Below are 7,393 nucleotides of genomic sequence, written 5' to 3'. Positions count from 1 at the left end.
TTGAACCTGTTGTTCCAGGGATCTGGACATTTCATAAGTCCATTCTGGATTTTATATATGTCACTAAGATTTATTATTTACTGGTATTACAGTAGTGCCAAGAGGATCTGGCTGATATTGGGGCCCCATTGTGCTAAGTGCTGTACAGACACCCGGTGAGAGTCTGTACCTGCTTTGAAGTGCTTCCAATCTAAATAGACAACACAGAGGGAAAAGTGGGAGGGGAAACACAGGCACAGAGGTGACGCAATTTGCCCAGTGTCATACCAGAAAGGCATTCTGTGATTCTGGAGGCTTTCAGTGGCTTATGGTGGCGTTTTGTGGGACAGAGTCAATTGTTGTCTCACTTTCTAGAGTCTACTGCTTCTGGGCAGTATACAGTAGTCCAGTATCGTACATTTTCTAGCTGATGCACTATAAGTAATCTGGCACTCTGTGGTGCTTTGTCATGGGATGCGCATATGAGGGAGGGAGCATGGTCTGGTTCTTAAAGTACTGGTACTCAGCTCTAGGTACTGTTCCTGGCTCTGCTATTGACTGAAGTTTGGTACTGGGGCAAGTCAGTTAACCTCTCTCTGGCTGTTTCCCCACATACGAATTGGGAATAGTGCTTGCCTTACAGTGGTGCAGTATGTGAATTAGTTAATGTCAATGATGCTTTGAGATCATTGGTCATAAGGCATTATAGAAGTGCAAATGATGGCAGTAATTTATCCAGCAATTAAATAAGATACTTTAAAATAAGTCTAGAAAGCATAGTTTGCAGACAAATGCATCTACAGGCCTAACGTGTGCAGGGATTAATACTGTTGTTTGCCCTGTTATATGTTTAAAATTAACATTAACTGCTAAGGTTAATAGTAAAAATTAAGCACAATAAAGCATTTTAGAGGTAGTGATCAGATATGTTTACAGGTGGTTGTCTAAAGGTTAGCTGAAGCCTAATTATAACAACTGACATTCTCCTCACTGCCACCCTTCCTCCCCCCCCGAAGTGCTAATCTTATTTCTATAGCCAGCTCCCACCTCCGTAGGAATTAAGGAGTTAATATTTACCTAAATTATCTCTTGATCCATATTTTGATCAGGTCACTAAGAAAGCCTTTTATGACTAGCGATATACTACGGAAAGCTCTGTGCTCCTTTATGATTTTACCTCCGTTATAAACAATTAATTCATTTAGACTGGTCATCGAGAATATACCTTGTGAAAACTCCTAAGTGACTGATAATGCTACACAGAGGTTAAACATTGGTACAAATGATCACACTTCTGTCACCATAGAAAAAGCTTCCTAGAAAAAATGTGACCATCTTGCACTGTGTTGTATCCTGCACACCCCTGTGAACTGATTAACAGAGTTTAAATACAGATTTGAGACTGATGGTGCAAGAGCCTTTGCTGGTTGAACCCTAATGTTATGAAACTCCTTTCCTAATGACATTAGAGCTAATTAGTATCTCTGCTTACAGTTAAATCCCAGAGATTTTTGTCTTCAGCCTTTCCAGTGCTTGAACTGAATTTGTGTTTTGTGTCTGTCTATGTACAGTGCCTAGAGAGGCTCATATGAAAAGATACTTAGAAATGTATGATGAAAGGGAACAAATGCAATTAATTGTAAGATCAGTATTATCTATAGCTAGGAAATTGGGCACTCCCAGATTTTTTAAATCAAAGTGTAGCAGAAATCTGAGATAAACCGGGATTTCCCATAGTCTTGAGAGTGATTTTCTGTGGTATGAGTGGTACCACAGGGGGAGGGATAGCTCAGTGGTTTGAGCATTGGCCTGCTAAACCCAGGGTTGTGAGTTCAATCCTTGAGGAGGCCACTTAAGGATCTGGGGCAAAAATTGGTCCTGCTAGTAAAGGCAGGGGGCTGGACTCAATGACCTTGCAAGGTCCCTTCCAGTTCTAGGAGAGTGGTATATCTCCAATTATTATTATGTTGATGTCTTAACAAAATAATTTTGTGTATCTGTAGTAGCCATTTAAAAAATGTGTGTCTAGCTTAGATAGTAATAGAGCATCCATCACCATAGTAAGTAAGAATTAAGCAACTAAGGAATTTTAGGAAGACAGTTGTGATTTGGTTCCTCAGAAAGAAACAGGAGGCTAAAAGACACTTCTGCCTTCAAAGACAGCAAATCCCCTAATAAGTATGGTGAGATGGCAGTATTACAGTCCATTAGCATGGATTGGGAATCTCTGAGGTACCATAATTAAGGGGTAACAAGCTATAATTCCTGCAGAAATGAAAGTGAAGTGGCCAATGTTTTTCAGATCTTCAAGAAATTCCTCTTTAATTTAAAAATACCCTGTACAAGAAATGGGAAAATAATGTGGACTGTAAAAAAAAATAATCCACAGATCTACTCCGAAAGTCAGGGTGGCCTCACCATGGGTAGTAGCAGGTAGCGTTAGAGGGACCACAGTTAAGGGTCTTGTAGACTCAGGTTGTGGGTTCACCTTGGTCCAGGAAAACCAGGTGAGGTTAAATAGCCTGGACTAACACCTCCCAGTATGTATCTCCTACACACATGGCGAGACCTGTGTCTACCCCACTTCAGAAATTGAGCTGGAAGTGCAGGACTGGGGAGCTTGACTGTGCTGGGGTGGTCAAGGGCCTGCCTTCGACCATAGTTCTAGGCAGGGGTGCAGGAACAAATTTTGTAGAGGGGTTGCTGAGAGCCATTAAACCAAACTGTAAACCCTGTATATAATGGAAACCATTTCAAGCCAAGGAGGTGCAGAAGCACCCCTAGTTCCAGCACCTATGGTTTTAGGGAGAGACTGGGTGGGTTTCTCAGCCCTCATGCAGGAGGGACTAGGTCAGTGGCCCAGGACCAGAGGGGTTCAGGACCAACTGGAAAAGGAAGTAAAGGGGCTGGGAGCCAGGGTAAAGATGGCAAAGGGGACTGAGAACATGGTTTTCCCTAAGCTTTGAGGGACCAGTTTAGGAAGTGCCAACAGGAGTTGGACAAAGTAAGCACCTCATGGGGGGAAAAATCAGCAAACTTGTCAGGATAGAACAAGAGTTAGCCCAGGTTCAGATAGAAGCAAAGGGGCAGAGGAAACAATGCTGGGCCCTGCAGGAAGAATAAGCCCAGAGAGGTCAGCGGGGTACTGCAGAGACCCAGGCAGAGCCTGGGGTGCAGCAGGATACTTTGGGAACCCAGGCTGAACTACCCATTGAACAACCTAGCGTGGGGACTCAGCCAAGACTTCTCCAATAGAGACAGGCTCAAGAAGAGGGCTGGGTAGGCAACAGGGGTCCAGGGCGGGGAAAGAGGTCATATGGGCCTGTTTTATTGCCCCCCTCCTAAAGACCAATGAGCTGATAGAGCTACTGGAGTCAACAAAAACACTGTCCAGGCAGAGAGGCCAGAAAGAAGATCCTGAGCAAAGCAGGGCAGAAACTGGAAAAATTCTCCGGAGAGGTCTGGGAGAGAGAACCCAGACTAAAGGGGGCAAAGATTGTGAAAGCTTTCCAGGTACAGATAGAAAGACCTTGACTAACCAGGGCAGACACTGCAAACAGAGAGAAGACCCGGACAAGCCAGGTGAAGTTAAAAAAAATCTTTCCAGGCAAAGAGGCCTGGGAAAGTAGACCCCGTGAAATCAGGGCAAGATTAGATAGGAAAGGATGTTACCCTCCATAGTACCTCCACCCCAATCCTTTCTGTGGGGAGAGGTATGTGATGGGGTGTATCAGGCCCTTTGAGGCCCCCCACTGAAGGCCTCATGGTCCTACCACACCCCACCTCAGAAAAGGAGCAGTGAAGGTGGGTTAAGCCTGCCTAGAAAGGCTACAGGAAAGCAGCCAATCAGTGCACAGCAGGCTCAAATAAAAGGTGTTGCAGGGTGGGAGGGGTAAGCACCGAAGGTGCTTCTTGTTGCTGGAGCTCAAGGGAGAAGCAAAAGACAGGTTCTGGTGGCACCTGCATCCTGTGAGGAAGAACTTCAGCCCTGAGGTCAGGATGACGAGTAGGGTTGCCAAATCTCTAATCTCACAAAACTGAACACCCTCGCCCTGCCCGTTCCCTGAGGCTCCGCCCCTGTCCTGTCCTGCCCTGCCCCTTGTCTGAGGTCCCACCCCCATTCACTACATCCCCCCTCCCTCCATCACTTTCTCTCCCCCACCCTCACTTTCAGCAGGCTGGGGCAGAGGGTGCTGGCTCCAGGGTGGGGCCGAGAATGAGGGGTTTAGAGGCCTCAGGGGGTTCAGGACTGGGGAAGGAGGTTGAGGTGTGGGAGAGGGTGCAGGCTCTGGGAGGGGGTGCAGGGTGCAGAAGGGGCTTAGGAGTGGGGCAGAAGGTTGGGGTGCAGGAGGAGGTGTGGGCTGTGGGAGGGAGCTCAGGGCTGGAGCCAAGGTGTTTGGAGTGTGGGAGGGGGTTCAGGACTGGGGCAGGGGGTTGGGGTGTGGACTGTGGGAGAGTGTGTGCGGGACGGGGTTCCAACCTGGAGCAGTGGGTTGGGGTGTGGGAAGGTGTTCAGGGTGCAGGCTCTGGCAGGGCAGCGCTTACCTCAGGTGACTCCCGGAAGCGGCTGGCATGTCCGGCTTCTAGGAAGAGGGGCCCGGGGGCTCTGTGCGCTGCCCATGTCCATGTGCACTGCCCATGTCTGCAGGCACTGCCCGCACCTGCGTGTGCTGCCCCTGCAGCTCCCATTGGCCGCAATTGGGGTGTGGGCAGCGCGTGGAGCCCGTGTGGCCACTCCTGCACCTAGGAGCCAGACATGCCAGACGGAGCCAGGGAAGGCAGGGTGCCTGCCTTAGCCCCATTGTGCCGCCCATCAGACTTTTAGCGGCCCAGTCAGCAGTGCTGATCAGAGCCACCAGGATCCCTTTTCAACTGGGTGTTCCAGTCAAAAACCGGACCCCTGGCAATCCTAGTGAAGAGGAAGGGGCTACTTGGGAAGCAGCCTAGGGAAGAGCAGCAGCAATTATTAAAAAAAAGCAGAACATGGCTGCTATTTGTATGGTCCCTGGGTTGGGATCTGGAGTACTGTGTGGCTCTGGGTCCCCCCACCAGCCACTGGCAGAGTAGTCAAAGCTCTGAGAAGGGGATAACTTTTGGACTAGAATTTAAAGAGCTCAAGGACGGGTCTGAAGACCCTGCAGAGGGCCAACCATTTGTTTCACTTCGTTACCCCAGAAGGGGACTGAACTTGGAGGAGTGGCCTGGCTGGAGAGCTGGGGCAATAAGAACTGGTTCCAAGGAAGCGGCCACCAGGTCCCTGTGGCCTCTAAGTGGAGGCACAGCCAGGCGGCTCTGCACAATGCGCGCTGCCTTTGCACCTGCAGGAGCCACCCCCTTCAGCTTCCATTGGTCGCAGTTCTCAGCCAATAGGAGCTGCGGAACCATTACTCAAGGCGGGGGCAGCGTGCAGAGCCTCCCAGTCCTTGGCCAGCACCTACGTGTTGCATCGCAAGAGCAGGAACGAAGTCCAAGCAGAGAGAGAGAGTGTGTGTGTATGCATCCATCTTTATTCATTCCCAGCATGCTCTTATATACAACATGATAAGCAATCACAATTGCTAATTAGTTAATTAAACCCACACAGCCGCAGCTGTAACTCATAGGGTAATTATCATTCTACACACCTGTCTACCTATTCACAATTAGCTGGCCAATGAGAACAAGCCCAAAGCCAGCCCTTCACACACAATTCTCAATCCAGAAGCCTTCAGCATCTCACATTCAATCCCACATCTCCCCCCTTTATTTACAATCAAAAGAAAAGGGAAAAGGAAAACAAGATAAAAACATTCACCAAACATTTTCAACTTATAACAGCATAACACCACAATCTATCAAATATTATGTTATTCATAAAACATTTGCAACTCATAACAGCATAACATTATTACCTATCATAAACAAAACTTTATAAGATCAACCTATATGACCATTCAATCCTTAACATATAATTTCAAAAACATCAAACGAACAAAACAAAACACAATAAACAAATGATGTAACCTCTGCAGGACCCCCCCCCCCTTTTTTTTTTTTTTGGAAACATCCCTCAGCTGTCAGGTGATCAAACTGACACTGAGGGTGGTGGGGGGTCTTAAGGAAAAAACATCAAACCACATGACAATACAACAACAATTCTGGCCAGAAAACAGACAACACAAAACATAACAAGGAACATAAAACATAAATCTTAATTCTAAATAATAATTGCATGGTACCACACAGATTTTCTGTCAAACACAAAAAATCATCTCAAGTGAGTAATTCATTCATGGAGGATCAGACAGAAAAAGTCCTGGCAGAGCTAACAAACAGCTCTCCTCCGGGGGCTCTGGTTCCGCGACATCTGAGCGCGTCTCGTGAGGCTCCTCCGCATCTGCCTGCCGTCACTCCGGAGGACGCAACCAAGGCCGGACCCACCTCGCTGGCATCCACCTGGGACCCGCATCAGTGGCAACACACACATAACCCCTGCCCCACGTTAGCAAGTCAACTGGTCCTTTCCATATTTGCTGCTGATAATCAAACCATTTGACCGAGGGTCGGGGGGCCGCACCCTGCTCTTCCCCAGTCATCCCGTTGACATGTTTAATCGCGGGGGGCACCTGGCTGTTTTTACCAAGATGTAACCAATTAAGAGCTTGCAGCAACCGAGTGGCAGGCGTCTTATCCAAGGCGTCTGCCCGCTCACTGCAAATCCCCCCTTTTTGTCTTAAAAGGAGCGCCTTAAAAGAGGCATGAGCACATTCAATAATAGCGTGTAGTTTGTCTGCTTCAGCCTGAAGGGTTTGGACAAGCAGTTCTTTGGCTTGTAGCTCCTTCTTAATTTCACTCAGCTCAAGAACCGCAGCTCTATAATGACGACGGTTATGTGCTGCATCTACTTTGGCTGCCGCAACCTGCTTTTGAAGGTTATTAACGTTTGACTTTTCTCTTTCGAAGGCAGTCTGTAAAGCTTGAATATTTAGGACTGCTTGAACCCGGAGATTCAGCTGCACCAGGTCTGCCTCTCTCTCTGCTAGTACTGTTTCGAGGATGTTGCTGTGCTCTCGCAAAGCAATGTTAGACTGACCAAAACCAGTGAGCTTCCCCTGTTCATGTTCCAGTTTGAGGGCCAACTTCTTGTTTATTTCTTCCAAAAGTTTTATCTTTCTCCTAGATTCTCGAAGCTCCTGGCTGGTAAGTGAAATTACTTCTTGCAGCTCTTTCTCCGACATCATCTTACTGTGGCTAACAGCCTGCAGCTCTATCTCCAAAGCTTGAATCCGTTCATGGGAAGCCTGGTTATTTCCTCCATCAGCGATTTGTGCATCCCGTTCTTTTTGCACTGACTGGAGGTGGCTTTCTAACTCCACTATCTGCTGGTGAACCTGGGATACTTCCTTCTGAAGTCTTGAGCATTCAACATCAATGG

Source organism: Mauremys reevesii, linkage group 2 (genome assembly GCF_016161935.1).
Source record: "Mauremys reevesii isolate NIE-2019 linkage group 2, ASM1616193v1, whole genome shotgun sequence".
NCBI lineage: Eukaryota > Metazoa > Chordata > Testudines > Geoemydidae > Mauremys > Mauremys reevesii.
Note: the sequence above shows the minus strand (reverse complement) of the source record.